Raw genomic sequence first — 15,894 nt, forward strand, 5'->3', positions numbered from 1 at the left:
GCTCTTTAGATGGTATCTTGATTTACCCTAGGCAGGCTCACTTATCTTCTTTTCCCAAATCTTTCCACTCTTGAAACAAACAAACAAAAACAACAACACACTCTGACAATTGCAAATGAATGAATTTCGGATTCATGTAATCACATTCATCTAATGTAGTTCAATATTCAATATGAAATTTCCATTTAGTATTAAATAATAAAAAAGAAATTTCCTCATACTAAAAAAGTATGATAAAAAAATAAGATGAAGAATGAGTCTAAAAGTTTTACATCATTTGCAGTATTTTAACCCATTTAAAATTATATCTGTGATGTGGAAAGCCTGCAGAGAAAATGTCTTGGGTTAAGTATGCAACCTGGTTCCCTGAGAAGGGGAACGAGACACTGTTGATGCTATTCCGTTGTTAAGTCTGACGTCACGCTGCAGCGCTTCCGGGTCCAAATGCTCTTATACCACAAGAAAACAACAAATGGTTCTAATATACACACACGATGTGGTGTAATACTTCCAAAAAATTATAATCATAACCTTTATCTCCATACCAACATCCCAGATGGCCAGACAGTGATTCATCTTTTACAAATCGTTAAAATTTTAATGCCTGTGACGCTGCGAGCACGGAGACTGTTGTTTAGACTGTAAGTATTTTAAATGTTTAACTTTAAAATGTTAAATGTTTAATATGAATAAATAAGCGCTCATAAATGGCCGTGGAGATGCCATTCTCAAGTGAAACGAGTCGAGGCTTGGACCCAGAAACGGCATTCCTTACGTCACGACTTAACAAGTGGATGTTGATGCCCTCAGAGTGACCGGTGTCTGAGCACATGTACACACACACACCAAACTATTGGCAGACAGGGGTCCATGACATCACACGTGGAGCGCCCTTGCGCATAAAAGGGCACCTAAGTTACACGTCATCAACTATTTTATCTGAAGGAGACGTGCAGGCATGCCTTTAAGTATGGCAAAGAGATGCAGTGTCTCGTTCCCATATGCAACCCAAGACTTTCCTTTTCCAAGTGGAACTTCGAAGCTGCTTCTTGGTGTTGACGATATGGGGAACACAATACCCATTATGCCATGCTGAGTAAATGACAGCCCACTAGGTTGTGAAATCTGTACAAGTAGAGTGAGCATAACATAAAGCGTATCAACACCTAATATGTGACTTTACAGTGGCACTGTTCCCTAATGCCAGTGTCCATTTTAGCAGAACATATTCTGTCCATAGGGAGCATCCAACCGAAGAGAGCATGCAAACTTCTCAGACTTCAGTAGTAGTGAGAATGGCAGGCTACAACCTTCAGAAATGCCAGCACCCAAAGGGGAGCAATGTCCCTGCTGAATAGATCTATAAAGGGGGGCAAAAGACATGGGACATATTGTTTTTTTACACGCCCTGAAACTCTTATTCGCCAGGCTCTATACCCCGAGGGAAACAGAGGGGAGTCTAAGCCCTACTTGAAACCCTAATAAGAAGTGTTCATTCCTATTTATCCAACTCTGATTATAGTAAAAAGCATTAACCCTTAAATCTGAACAATTGGAAAGGGCAGTAAATGGGAACGTGGACACAAAGCATTGCCCAATGCAACCCCCATTCACCAAGCTTCATGTTGATTATAGCAACCACAGAGGGGCGCGCTATCCTACAGTTTGCATAATATACAGACCAGGGGTGTCCAAACTCGGTCCTGGAGGGCCACTGTCCTGCAGAGTTTAGCTCCAACCCTAATTAAACACACCTGAACCAGCTAATCAAGGTCTAACTAGGCATACTAGAAACTTACAGGCAGGTGTTTTGGAGCTGGTTGGAGCAAAACTCTGCAGTACAGTGGCCCTCCAGGACCGAGTCTGGACACCCCTGATATAGACAGTACTGCACCCAGCCTGATAGGAAACAGGCCACAGAGAGAGCGGTTCATTCATGAAAGCATTCATTGTCTCCCATTTTTTTAAAAGAAAATAAATGTAACTTGCTCTGTGCTTATCACTCCATGGCAGCAGCTATCTTCTTGGTGGCCCAGAGAGCCAAATCTGTGGTCTGGTGCAGTTCAGCCACCACCTCAGGTAACAATCCCTGCCCCTGGTCCATGGCCTTAAGCAGCCAACGTGTCTTCCAAAGGGGGCATCCTCGCATACCCCTGCTCACATAGTCCCTCCACATTAGAATAATTTGAATGTTGGAGAGGAAATATTTGTGCCGAGTATGTTTCTTCCAGGACCTCTCCACCTCAGTGTGAAGGTCCGGAAGGAACGGAAGGCTCACAGATGGGAAGCAATCATGGCCTGCCAGGAAGCAACTTCAAGCTTCTCATGATCCTAAGTCAAATTCAACCTGGCAGTGGCATGGAACATCACATCAAATAACTTCCCATATGCAGGGCTGACAGAGGAAGGCTCAATAATCTTACTATCATGCAGTACTCCCAGCACATCTAGCTCCGCAGAGCTAGATGCCACCAGCAACTTGTTCTCTGCTAGTGTAAGAACCACCCGTCAGCCCAAAAACGGAATCCAACAGCGTGGGCGAAGGTATAATGCATGTATGTCTTTTCAGCGTCCCTATGAAGTTCACTTAATGTGGGGGGGGGGGGCAGGTCAACCTGTGATCCCCACAAACAGAGCTTCCACACTGTGTCCAGTGGCCTGGATAAGCTGTCTGCATCAATGTTCTCTTTGCCAGGGCGGTATTTGGTGAAATCAAGTCCGCAAGTTCTGCAACCCCATCTGCATCCAGTTGTGTTGACCTTGGTACTGGTCAGTATATAAGTAAGCGGATTATTTCCACTGTATATGGTAAAAATGGGTGCGTAGAACAGATAATCGCAAAACTCCTCTGTGATGGACCACTTCAAGGCTAGAAACTCTAGTTTCCCTGAGTGAAGATGATAGCTTTGTTCAGATGCTGTCAGTGTGCAGGATCCGTATGCAATGACTCTAAGTTTCCCATCTTGCCTTTGGCACAAGTCTCTGGTTTGAGGTGTCTGTATGGAGTATAAGCAGCTGTGCAAAACCAGGGAATCCAAGGACCGGAGGTTCCACCAAGCAGTCTATTAGTTTCTCCAATCTCTGCTGATGTTGTTCTGTCCATAAAATGTGCTTCACGAGAAGGCACTCCTTTTTTTGCTTTTTATACATTTGTTTGTGGTTCTATTACATCCTTCTTCATTTGTGTCAGCTGCTTCTTTCAGCAAGTCACAGCAATCTTGGAAAAATCTTTGTTGTACTGTCTATAATAACTCAACAGGTTAAGTACTGCTCTCAACTGTCCCACTGTACTGGGCCTTTTCTTTCTCAAGGCTCTTACCGCTGCAGTGTCAACAGGGTCCATTTTACTTCCTTCTGTGGACACAATCCTCCCTAGGTAATGTACCTGTTCTCACTCCCCAGTCACCTGCATCTGCAAGCCATTACTCTCATCAGGACTCCCTATATCTGCAGTCGCTTCCCTCACCTCATTGTCTGGTCTAGACGCTGATACCTACTAGTCCACTTTCCTGACTGCTCACCTGATCACAGGGGAGTGAGTCCGCGACATCTATGGCCGAGGGAATGGGAACCGAGGACTGGCTGCTGGACACCAGTAAAGAGGAATCGATTCCCACCCAAGCCCACCTGTATCATCTCCTTCATCGCTGTTTAAAGATAATGTTGTGGACGCAGATTTGTTCTTCTCTTTGATTTGTGTGGACTGTGCCCTACTCACCATCATCCTGTCCAGTCTGATATCACCTCCTTCACAGAGCTTAGCCAGTCCTCCAGCCCTGCTGCTACTAGAAGCTTCCAGCCCTGTGCCGTCTCTAGAGATGCCCTGCCTCCGGTCTCTGTTTCCCTCATTCCATCTTGGCCTATCGACCTGTCGGCTCCGTCCTGGCTCCTCCCACCTTCGGCTCCTCCAGAGACCCTCAGCCTAGTGACTCCATGGGTTCCCTCGTCCCACCGGCTCTCTCTTGGTCAGTCATTGCTCCACTTATGCCACTGACATGTGGGCTGTCAGCTATGCTCCGCCCCACCTCCCCTATGACTGCAGTGGGCTCCTTCCTCTCTTCAGCATCACCTCTGTCCTTGGTCTCACCACCGTCACCTCAGTCCTTGGGTGCTCTGGCTCCACCTGTGACGCTCGTCGCCACAACACCATCGACCCTCTGTCCACAGCATCAGATCCTGGGCCCTCGTCTCCGTTGGTTGTCGCCCAGATGTCGGAAACCATGCCTTCTACATCTTGGCTGCTCCCACCTTCGTCTCCGCCATGGGCTGTCGGCTCTGGGGAGCTCTGGGTCTGCACCTTCCACCGTCTACATCGGGGTCTCGTTGTCCCACCATCACCATCCCTGGGTCTCATTGTCTTGCCATTACCAGCCCTTCACCACATCCTGTCACCATCCCTTCGCCACATCCACATCCTCCTCCTAAACCTCCTCCATCCCTCCTTCTGCCATCACTGTGCTACGGCGCGAGGCTGTGCCTTGCTGGCAGGGTGCGTGATGTCACGTTCTATTCTGTTTAGTCTCAGTTTCATGGACTTTCAGTTTGTTTTCATCTGTCAGGTTTCTTTGTTCAGATTCCCACCACTCATCTGTCTCCTCGGTTATGTCATTATTAGTCCATATGTGTCAGCTGTGTGTTAGTAATCATCCTCATTATGTTCACTACTTAAAGGGATAGTTCACCCAAAAATGAAAATTTGATGTTTATCTGCTTACCCCCAGGGTATCCAAGATGTAGGTGACTTTGTTTCTTCAGTAGAACGCAAATGATGATTTTTAACTCCAACCGTTGCATTCTGTCAGTCGTATAATGCATGTCAATGGTAACAAAATCTATGAGAGTAAAAAAAACATGCACAGACAAATCCAAATTAAACCCTGCGGCTCGTGATGACATTGATGTCCTAAGACATGAAACGATCAGTTTGTGTGAGAAACCGAACAGTATTTATATCATTTTTTACCTCTAATACACCACTATGTCCAACTGCCTTGAGCGCGCACATGGCATCCGGTGCGTGAGGTGTGTACGTGCTCTGGCGTAGTTTAAACATGGTGCCTGTAGTACAACAGTTGTTATACAAATGGAAGTAAACCACTAAAAAACATGGTTTTATTACATCAAAACTTCATTTTATTTCGTTACTTTTCATAAGGGCAGCTTTACAAATAAAAAGGACACATACAAAGATCTTGTTCACATACCTCAGTTGGATGTGGAAAAACCATAGGCACAGCTGATGGTTTAAATTGTACGTGATCCTCTCCTGGGTATGTAAAATCATCAGGGGAAAAATGATCGCTGCAGACCCTCAACAACTTTAGTACGTTAATGGGTGTGTTGATATCCAGCCGAAGAGTAATCAACCATAACTTCAGGCAAGCAGGCTCAGAAGATGGGAATACATGGAAAGTCACCACTCCCAAATGAGTTTGCGCGAGAGAACGTAATCTTTTAGTTTTAAGTTGGTTTGAACAATCCGGATAAGCGCAAGTAAGTACCATTTTGATTAGCCATCGTACCTACAATGTTTGTGCACCGTGTAAACAATGAGTGACGTATACGCACGAGAGATCACTTCCGGCGCTTGCGTAAACTACGCCAGAGCACCATACTATCTTGCTTCATACATCCTACCTGTTGTGTTCCTCCTCTGTTCACGTTTACCTGCAATAAAGAACTGTTCACTTACCTCGTCTGTCCTCTTCTGTATGTGACAGAAGACCAGACCACCAAAAATGCAGAATGCAATGAGCACAAACACAGATCCGTTCACCAATCTCGTTCAGGCAGTTCGACAATCACTGCTTTCCACAACACTATCTCCTTCGGCGGCTGCCTCTGCCGGTCCCATGGCCCGACCAGGGACATACACCGGTAAGGCAGAGGATTGCAACGAGTTTCTCCTGCAGTGTTCGCTATACTTTGAAATGCAGCCGATTGCGCCAGAGTGGTGTTTATGATCTTTCTCCTGTCCGGTCGAGCTTTGCAGTGGGCACAATCGTTGTTGCAGTCCAACGCTTAAATCACCAACTCCCTGTCAGAGTTCATCAGCCACTTCAAGGAAGTCTTCAGACAGACTGTATCAACCCTCTCCGTACATGATCAACTCTTCAATCTTCGTCAAGGTACAGATTCTGTCAGTACATACACCTTACAATTCGCACCCTAGTGGCCCTAAGTGGCTGGAATGAGACTGCCCTCCTTACTGCTTTTCGTCAAGGATTAAATGCAGATATTCGTCAACTGATGGTGATATACTATATGATGATGCGATGGGGCTTGAGAACTTCATCCAGAAAACCATCCGGGTGTCACAACGCCTATCTGCATGCCTACTGCAACAACCCGCTCTGCATTCTCCGCCCTCTGTAACACCTGTCACTCTTCCAGCACAAGAGCCAATGCAGATCGACTCCAATCACCTCACTCTTGACGAGCGTCAGTGGAGGATTACAAACCTTGTTTATATTGTGGGGGAGAAGGACACATTATAACCAACTGTCCAGTCTGACCACCACACCCAGCGGTGAGTACAATTCAACTTCCTCCTCAAATCGCTCCTTTAACTAGAACTACAATATATATCCTAACCCATCGTGCTTCTGTTTCAGCACAAGCCCTCATCAACTCTGGTTAAGCTGGGAACTTCATCTCTCACAACCTCCTACAAAGGCTCAATATCAAAGAAACGCTGCCCCCAAAATCTAGAAATACACTTCATCCTGGGAAAACCGCTGGGCTGTGGTGGCATCTGTCACTTCTCCCCTACCCTGACACTCCGCATCGAAAGTCTGCATGAAGAGAAGAGCTCCTTCATGGTGCTGGAAGGTTCAACCGCTGACATCATCCTGTGGCGTCTGTGGCTACAACATCATGAGCCAAGAATCAACTGGAACACTGGTGAGATCCTTCAGTGGGGAGAATCCTGTTTTCAAGCCTGCCTATCTTCAGTTATCAAGGTTCCTCCTGTCAGTCTTCAGTCTAGCTCTGGTCCTTCTTCTGTCGTTTCCCTCAACTCAACCTCCATCCAAAGTCACGAGACAGAGAGTAAGGTGGAGATTCCTCCTGAATACCGGGCGTTCCAGGATGTGTTCAGCAAGCAGTTTGCAACCCAATTATCACCACATCGGCCATGGGACTTTGCAATCGACCTGCTACCTGGGGCTGCTTTGCCCAAAGGCGGAGTTTACCCTTTGTCCATCCCGGAGCAGAAGGCCATGGAGGAGTACATCCAGGAGGTTCTTCAACAGAAGTTTATATGTCCATCAACATCCCCTGACACTTCAAGCTTTTTCTTCGTGGGCAGAAGGACGAAGGCTTGCGGTCGTGTATAGACTACCAGACCTTAAACTCACAAACAGTTAAGTTCAGCTACCCCCTTCCTCTGGTCCCAGCAGCATGGAGCTCGCATATTCTCCAAGCTGGACTTACGAAGTGCCTACAATTTAATTTGCATTTGGAAGGGTGACGAAGGGAAGACCCCTTCAGAACACTATGAATAACAGGTGATGCCCTATGGCCAATCCAACTCACCGGCGGTCTTCTAGAACTACATGAACGAGGTATTCCGGGACTTCCTCAACCAGTTCATCATCATCTGTATAGACGACATCCTCTTTTATTCCCAAACTCTGACTGAGCATTGCCAATATGTGGAGCAGGTCCTTCAGCATCTTCGTGAGCACCACCTATATCTGAAGCTGGAGAAATGCAAGTTCCACACAACCTCTGTCCAATTCATAGGGTATATCATCGACCAGCATGGCATACAAATGGACCAGAGGAAGGTGGAAACTATCCAGAACTGGCCACAACCCACCACCGTAAAGGAGTTACAGAGATTCCTGGCCATCGCAAACTTTTATTGTTGCTTCATCAAGAACTACAGTTTTCTCAGCTCACCTTTCACTTCACTACTGAAGAACCGGCCCAAATCTCTGTCCTGGACACCATCTGCCACCAGATCCTTCGAAAGCTTGAAAGCAGCAGTCCTCCGTCATCCCAATCTAGAATTGCCATTTGTCGTCAAGGTAGATGCATCCACCACTGGAGTCGGAGCAGTGCTCCCACACTGGCAGGGTGATCCTCCATGCCTCCCTCCATGTGCCTTCTACTCAAAAAAGCTGTCCCCAGCGGAGCAAAACTATGACATCGGCAATCGTGAGCTCCTGGCTATCAAGCTCGCATCTGGGCATCGATTTCATGATTGACCTTCCTTCTTCCGAATCCAATAGCTCCTTGGGATCTCCATCAGCTTATCATCTGGTTACCATCCCCAGACAAACGGCCAGACTGAGTGCAAGATCCAGGAGATCGGGAGGCACCTGTGGTCATATTGCCACCAGAACCAGGACAGCTGGAGCCGGTTCCTCCCCTGGGTGGAGTACGCCCAGAACTCCCTCCGGGCTTACTCAGTGCGTGTTAGGATAACACGCACCTGCTTCATACATCAACCACCATTATTTCCATGGTCCGGAGAGCCATCGGAGGTTCCAGCTGTCAACAACTGGTTCCAGCAGAGCAAGAGGGTGTGGGACTCAGCTCATGTACACCTTTAACAGGCAGTGCGAAGACACAAGGACCAAGCAGATGTTCGACAGCTAGCAACTCCTCAGTGTCAACCTGGACAGAAGGTATGGTTATCTACCTGGGACATCCGTCTTCGCCTGCCCTGCCGTAAGCTGAGTCACCGCTACATAGGTCCCTTCACCGTGTAGAGGCAGCTCAATGATGTCACTTACCATTTGGACCTTCCACCTCAGTATAGAATTTCACCATCCTTTCACGTCTCATTGTTAAAACCTTACACTGACCCTCTGTCTCCCTCCACAGGATCTGGTGATGAAGGCGTACCTTCTCCTCCTGAAGTCGACGACGAAGACATCATGTACCGGGTTTGGTCCATCCTTGACTCGTGACGACGGGGCAACCGCCTGGAGTACCTGATAGACCGGGAGGGGTATGGCCCAGGGTCGCTCCTGGGTCACTAGAGACGACATCCTCGACCCCACACTACTCACCCAGTTCCACCATGAACACCCTGATCGGCCTGCTCCCAGAGGTTGAGGTTGTCCCCGTCGTCGCCATATCCGGCTGTCAGGAGCCACCCGTGGAGGAGGGGGTACTGTCGCAGAGTCAGCAACACCATCTACCCAGCCATCACCACCAGATCTGCCTACTCTTTCACTATCCCTGGAATTCTGATCACTTGCACCTGTTTACCATCATCAAGTCACCCTTTATAAGCCATCACTCCCTTCACTTCAGTGTCTGGTCTCATCACTCGACTACAGACTCACCAATACTCACCTGAGTGCTTACCTGTTCATCCTGATCCTGTTCCTCATCTTCAGTCATCTGTTCTCTCGTCGTCTTCGTCATCTTGTTCCCTATTCATCTGCCTGCTTCACCACCACACCACCTGCATCAGAAAGACTGTTACCATCCAGCTAAGTTCAAGTCATACTCTCCTGCTTCATACATTCTACCTGTTGTGTTCCTGCTCTGCTCACATTTACCTGCAATAAAGAACTGTTCACTTACTTCGTCTGTCCTTTTCTGTATGTAAAACTAGCCTCATTAATATATTTTATTCATATAATACATTTATATAATCCCAAATGTTAGCTTTTAAAAAAAATCAGAGGGTCCACTCTGGAACAAGATTCCTAAGCCATAAAACTTTTTAAAAATAGGTTAATTCAAACTCTCTTCAAACAAACTGCTTGCAACTATAACAAGGTTTCAGTTGGCTGTTACATTTGGATTAAAATCATAATTCACAAATTTGGTAACACTTTATTTTGATGGTCCACTTTAGACTTTTTTTTGACTATACAGTATACGTTTCACCTACATGTCCAATCACTCTCATTCGAGTATTAGTAGACTGTCTGCTTAATATCTGCTAACACTTAATGTGATGGTCTGTCAACAGACGTTCTATAAGTAACTTTGCAAGTACGTCAACTTATTCTACTAACCCTAACCCGACCCCTAACAGTCTTCTAATACTGAACTAACATTCTAATGAGAGTTAGTTGACATATAGGTGCAATGTTACTTATAGCAGGGTTGCTAACTCTCATGCATTTGGCGTGAGACAAGCTTTCAGGCTCTGTCACACGCTCTCACACTGCCCAAGTAAATCTCACGCTAAATGTGCTATGCAGACTGTTTGGCACATGACATCAAGTAAGAGGGTGTGCAAGAGTGATTCGAAAGCTTTGCTTTTGAATCGGGTACTTGTTATAAAATTAAAATTGTGATTCCTCTTATTAATTCCTTTGCATGCATTTTAATATGATTTTAAACCATTCAAGCGCAAGAAGACCCATGCAATGTTTTCTGTGCTGCACACACATCCAAAACATGTGCACAAAAAGCTGCCTCTGATACTGATTAGTGCACGTTACTGAACTGAGTTCTCTCTCTTCCACATCTTTTTGCACTTGAATGGACAAATACACACAAAAAAAAGTCAAAATATTCCCATAAACACTGTCAGTTATGTCTTAACTGAATGTAAACCTTTGACAAAGAAAACACATAACAGTATATCCGTGCAGCTCTTAAAGTGACAGCAACCTAAAATTCCTGCTGCCGTCAATAACGTTAATCAAACAACAAAAGACAAAAAGAAAATTCTCTCGCTGTTCTTAACTGAATAACTTTTGTAACTATATTTGTAATGTACATTTTATTTATAAAGTGCAGTATTATTTTACATTTGATTAGTTTCTGTAGCTGAATACCTGAAAATCTGCAGCTAGTGTCTTTATTCCTTTTGTGGTGAGAATGTAATGAAACAAATACTCAGGAAATGTCTTTGTTGATTTTATTCTTGCAAGAAGGTTGTTCAATGCAGATACAGAGTTCGACAGAGAAGAACACCATCACACAGTGCTGGTTGTCTTATATACCCCTCTTATTGTCCCTTGTTACCCCAAACCAATCCTAAAACATGTTACTTTATTAAAATCATAAAAAAAAAAAAAAAAAAGAGAAGTCTAAACCTTAGCAGATGCACTATTGAACTCCAAGCTGCCTAGACAAAACATCTGCACCCTTGCCTCACTTCCTTTGTTAGTTTCAGAAGCGCTTCTCAAAAAAATAACAGCATAAGCAGTAATTTTCCACTGAACAATCTGTATTAAATGTCATACAAGACAGAAAGAAAACAAATATCAATGCATCATTTTATAAATCAAGAAAATAAATGATAAATAATAAAAATTCCTCTACACTAGACTGTTAACACATTCTTGTTGCTCCCACATGATATGCTTTTCTGGTACACTATTTGCAAAACTCTCAGATTAGAATATTTCTAATAGTAAATGCTTACCACTTATCTAATATTATGATTCACTTGCAAAAAAATGTTGTGTTCCTCCATGTCTCAAATACTGTTTAAAAGTCACACAATTGTTCATTGAAATACCAAAGAAAAAAATGGAACAAGAAAGAGGAGGAGGAGGAGGAGGAAGATTATGTCAGAGGCCTGTCATTCTACTTTGCATGCTGTTTGGCCAAAGAACCATAATTAGTCATATGGATCAAATTAAGTAGTCACATCAAAATGGCAGGATAATGCCTGCTTATCCATGACCTGATCAGGTCACAGTACTTGAAAAGGACAGCATTTGTTACGATTTTCATATTGTATAATGTTTATGCACATTTGTTGGCATTACTTTTTCCAAAATGTATAAAAAATTTACAGTGTCATTTTTTTTTTGGTGTATCAGATTGTCACCCTTCCCCCAAAAATATAGTAATTAATTATGACATGTGCGTATAATTTGGGGAAACTGGTGTATAATTCTGTGAACCATGTGTATCCAATTAAATGTATCCTGTCCTTAAAAATAAAGGCCTCCTGAAGCAAAGTGATGTGTCTGTGTAAGAAAAATATCCATATTTAAAACTGTAAAAACTAAAATAACTAGCTTTCGACAGATGGCCGTATGCATCAATTTATGGTGAAAGAGTGAACTCTGACCCGACACATGATGTATTGACGAACGCGGAAGCGCAGAGGAGAGAGCAAAACAAAACACCAGTCACAAATTATAAGTCTAAAATGAGAATTTTTAAAGAGAAATGTCGGATTTTGTTATAAGAAAAAAGGAGCGGCATCAAAGCTTGCGCTACTCCTACATTGCGTCAGGGGTTACTCTTTTGGCATAAGTCAACGTGCGTACGGCCGTCTGCCGGAAGCTAGTTATTTTAGTTTTTAAAGTTTTAAATATGGATATTTTTCTTACACAAACACATCGCTTTGCTTCAGAAGGCCTTTGTTAACCCTCCCAGAGCTGTGTGGATATCTTTTATGATCGATGGTTGCACTTTTTTGGGCTTCAAAATCTCATCCTCAATAGAATACAATAGCGAATACACTGCCATTATAAAGCTTGGAAGGGCCAGGACATTATTTAATATAACTCCGATTGCATTCGTCTGGAAGAAGAAAGTCATATACATCTAGGATGGCACAAGGGTGAGTAAATCATGGGGTAATTTTAATTTTTTGTGTGAACTAACCCTTTAAAACAGATTCACAGCCTGTAGTCCATGCACCAAGGAGAGTTCTGGCACCTCTCTGCGAGCATCTAAAAAAGGAGTTGGACAGGGTGACATTGGGTGTGAGTGACTGGGTCAAATCAATGGTCTGTGTAAAGAAAATAATGGTTAGATCTGAAAAACTTGAATGAGAGCATAATATGCGAACATTATCAAATTCCTAAATCAGAAGAAATCACAAGTGAAATGGCAGGTGAAATGTCAAAACTTGTTCAGTCCCAGGGGTTCTGGCAAATCAAGCTAGAGTAACAGAGCATGAAATATTGCACCTTCGTAACTCACTTTGGACAGGATTGTTTTCTGAATAAGGTTGTAATGAGCTATTTTATGGATGGTATAACTGGGTCGGCACTGTGGCTCAAGTGTGTTGCCTCACAGAAAGGAGTTCCCCGGTTCGAGTCCCGGCTGACTGAGGAGGCCTTTCTGTGTGGAGTTTGTATGTTTTCCCTGTGTCTGCTAGGTAACTGGAGACACCAAAAATTGTGAATTGTGAACTCTCTGTGCTCCCTTTTCATCTCTACCGCGTCCTCTTCATAACTTTACATAACACTGCCATCTAGTGGTACATCTAACAAACAGCAAAAATAACAATGATCTTGAATGTTACTGTACATCCGCCTTTTCTTTAGAGTGACACATCGTTCATCACAGTATTCAACATTTTAAACACAAAATGTAAAAAAAACGGGCATGCCATTGAACACTAACACTTTACACAAACTGAAACAAGTTCTGCATCACATTTTTACATATCAGAATTAAAGGGGGGTCTAATGTTATTTCATGCATTCTGACTTATATACACTGTTAAAGAGTTGCATTCTCATGCAAAACATGGCCAAAGTTTCAAAACACGAGTTGGACGTATGATAGAGTATTTCTGTGCCAAATACCGGTTTCGGGGAGTTTTTTTCGAGTATGGCCCTTTATCACGTAATAAAGGACAGAATTCCTTGTATGGGCACTTCTCCCTGATAAGCGTGCACACACACATCACCCAGAGCAAGAGCAAGAGCACGCCTATCAACGTGCTTCGTCAAGAGATTTTTCAACAATGGATAGATGTGCAATTATTCACTGGATAAAGATCATCTTGCTGATGCTCATTTAAAGTCTCTTAACTAACTACTGCGATTTCTTATGACCACTTGACCAGTTTCTGTTTGCACTTTGTAAGATCTGGGATTCATTTCTTCCATTACAGTTGCTTTTCTGCTCCATTTATTTGCATTCAACTCTCACTACATTCTTCTTGGAAAGAGGTATTTTGGTTGCTCTTTCTCTTAAATGCTGGAATTCATACTGCCTTGCAAATTGCTGGAACTGCTTGCAATTATAACATGGCCCATTGTCACTAACTACTGCTTTATGAATTCCATGTGTGGTAAATATCAATTTGATTTATTACATTACACTGTAAAAAGTAATACGCTATCCATAAAATCTACTCTACTCCATAAAATTTTGGCAACAGATTACAAGCAATATTATTAATTAAATTCAAGAAATAGAATTGAGTTAGAATTAATCAAATTAATTCCTTAAATGTCAACCATTTAAAACAAGTAAAATTTAAGTAAAATTTAAACAAAAAATATCTGAATAACAGACAGACGTCAAAGATGGATTAAGAACTCTTTATTTTTTATTGCCAAAATTTTAGACACCTGATCATAACAAGCAGAATCACTGAAGCAACGAGAAATACAAGAATTAACACAGGTTTAGATGTTGATGTTGATTTTATTGAAAATGTTTGGTTACCATTATTGTGATCGGTGTTTCATTTAGTTGGGCAGTTTGACTCTGCTTTTTATTTCAGTTTGTGATTTTTGTAATGTTGTTTGCTAATTTTACACATTTTAAATGGTTGACTTTTAAGGAATTTATTTGATTAATTCTAACTCAATTTGTATATGTTGAATTTAATTAATAATATTGCATGTAATCTGTTGCCACAGTTTTATTGAGTAGATAGAGCGTATTACTTTTTACAGTGTACTGGCTGTTGTACCTGCCAGTAAAACCATCTATTAGGAATAATTATATATCATGAACAGATAATTCTTCCAATTGAAATGAAAGAGATCAGTGCCAACCTTTTCCCAAGCTTCAGAAGTCTGCTATTATCATGGCTTGCTTGTTTCTGTATTTGAGGCATGTTTCACACCTATATACCATCTTCTCAATGTCAGCATTTATACCTAGCCAGTATACTGCTTCTCTGGCTCTTTTTTTGCATTTTTCTATTCCCAAATATATGTCCAAACCATAAACATCACTATGGATTTTTTCTCATTCATATACTAATCCTAAACACTCTTTTTCTATTTGTGCATACCGTCGTTCAGCATCTGTCATGGTCCTATAAGCATACGCTGGTCTCCATCTAGCACCATCAGCTTGTAGCAGTATTGCACCTAACCCATCTTTTAAAGCATCTAGGTATCTTCAATGGTTTTGCAGAGTCAAAAAAGGTCAGTACAGACTCTGTGGTAAATGTTGCTTTCAGGTCAGTCCACTCTTTTTCATGTTTAGTAGTCCATCTAAACCAGGGTTGTCCAATCCTGCTCTTAGAGGGCCACTGTCCTGCAGAGTTTAGCTCCAACCCCAATTAAACACACCTGAACCATCTAATCAAGGTCTTTCTAGCCATACTCCAAACTTCCAGGTGGATGTGTTCACATCATTTATATATGTATGAGATGCACATGTCAAGTTAGAATTTTTGAGGAAAAAAGAACACAATTACAAATTTTATGGGGTGTAACGGAAAAGTAATATAACAAGTAGTGTAAAAAAACACTCTTGGCAGAAGTAATAAGTAAAGTAATAATATTACTTTTGAAAACAAGTAATGTAACAATTGGACACTATTATGGACGTTCTGAAAGTGTTCTTTATTATAAGTTTAAAAAAAGAAGAGAAACAAAAATTGTTTACATTACATTGTTACATTAGTGTTGACGCGAACATGTAAACAAAAGCTTTTTATATGTCAATTACTCATTTTATTCTCAAAAATCACATATTATCTTAATGCAGATTGAACCCCAGAACAGATTCTCTACTTTGCCTATGCGTTTCTTTAACATTGTGGTAACATAAAAGTGAAGAATCTAAGCCACTAACACAGAGTTTAAGAGTTAACACATATCCACCTTATTTTGCAACTCAAAAGTAAGCTACTTTCTGTGAATGTGCTAGACTTCCCATTCATTAGCCTCTAAATAACTAGAAGAATAACAAAGTGCAGTAGACGGTAAAACTATTTGTGATACAAATCATGTTTATGATTACGATAAC

The sequence above is a fragment of the Ctenopharyngodon idella genome, chromosome 8 (genome assembly GCF_019924925.1).
Source record: "Ctenopharyngodon idella isolate HZGC_01 chromosome 8, HZGC01, whole genome shotgun sequence".
NCBI classification, from domain to species: Eukaryota; Metazoa; Chordata; class Actinopteri; order Cypriniformes; family Xenocyprididae; genus Ctenopharyngodon; species Ctenopharyngodon idella.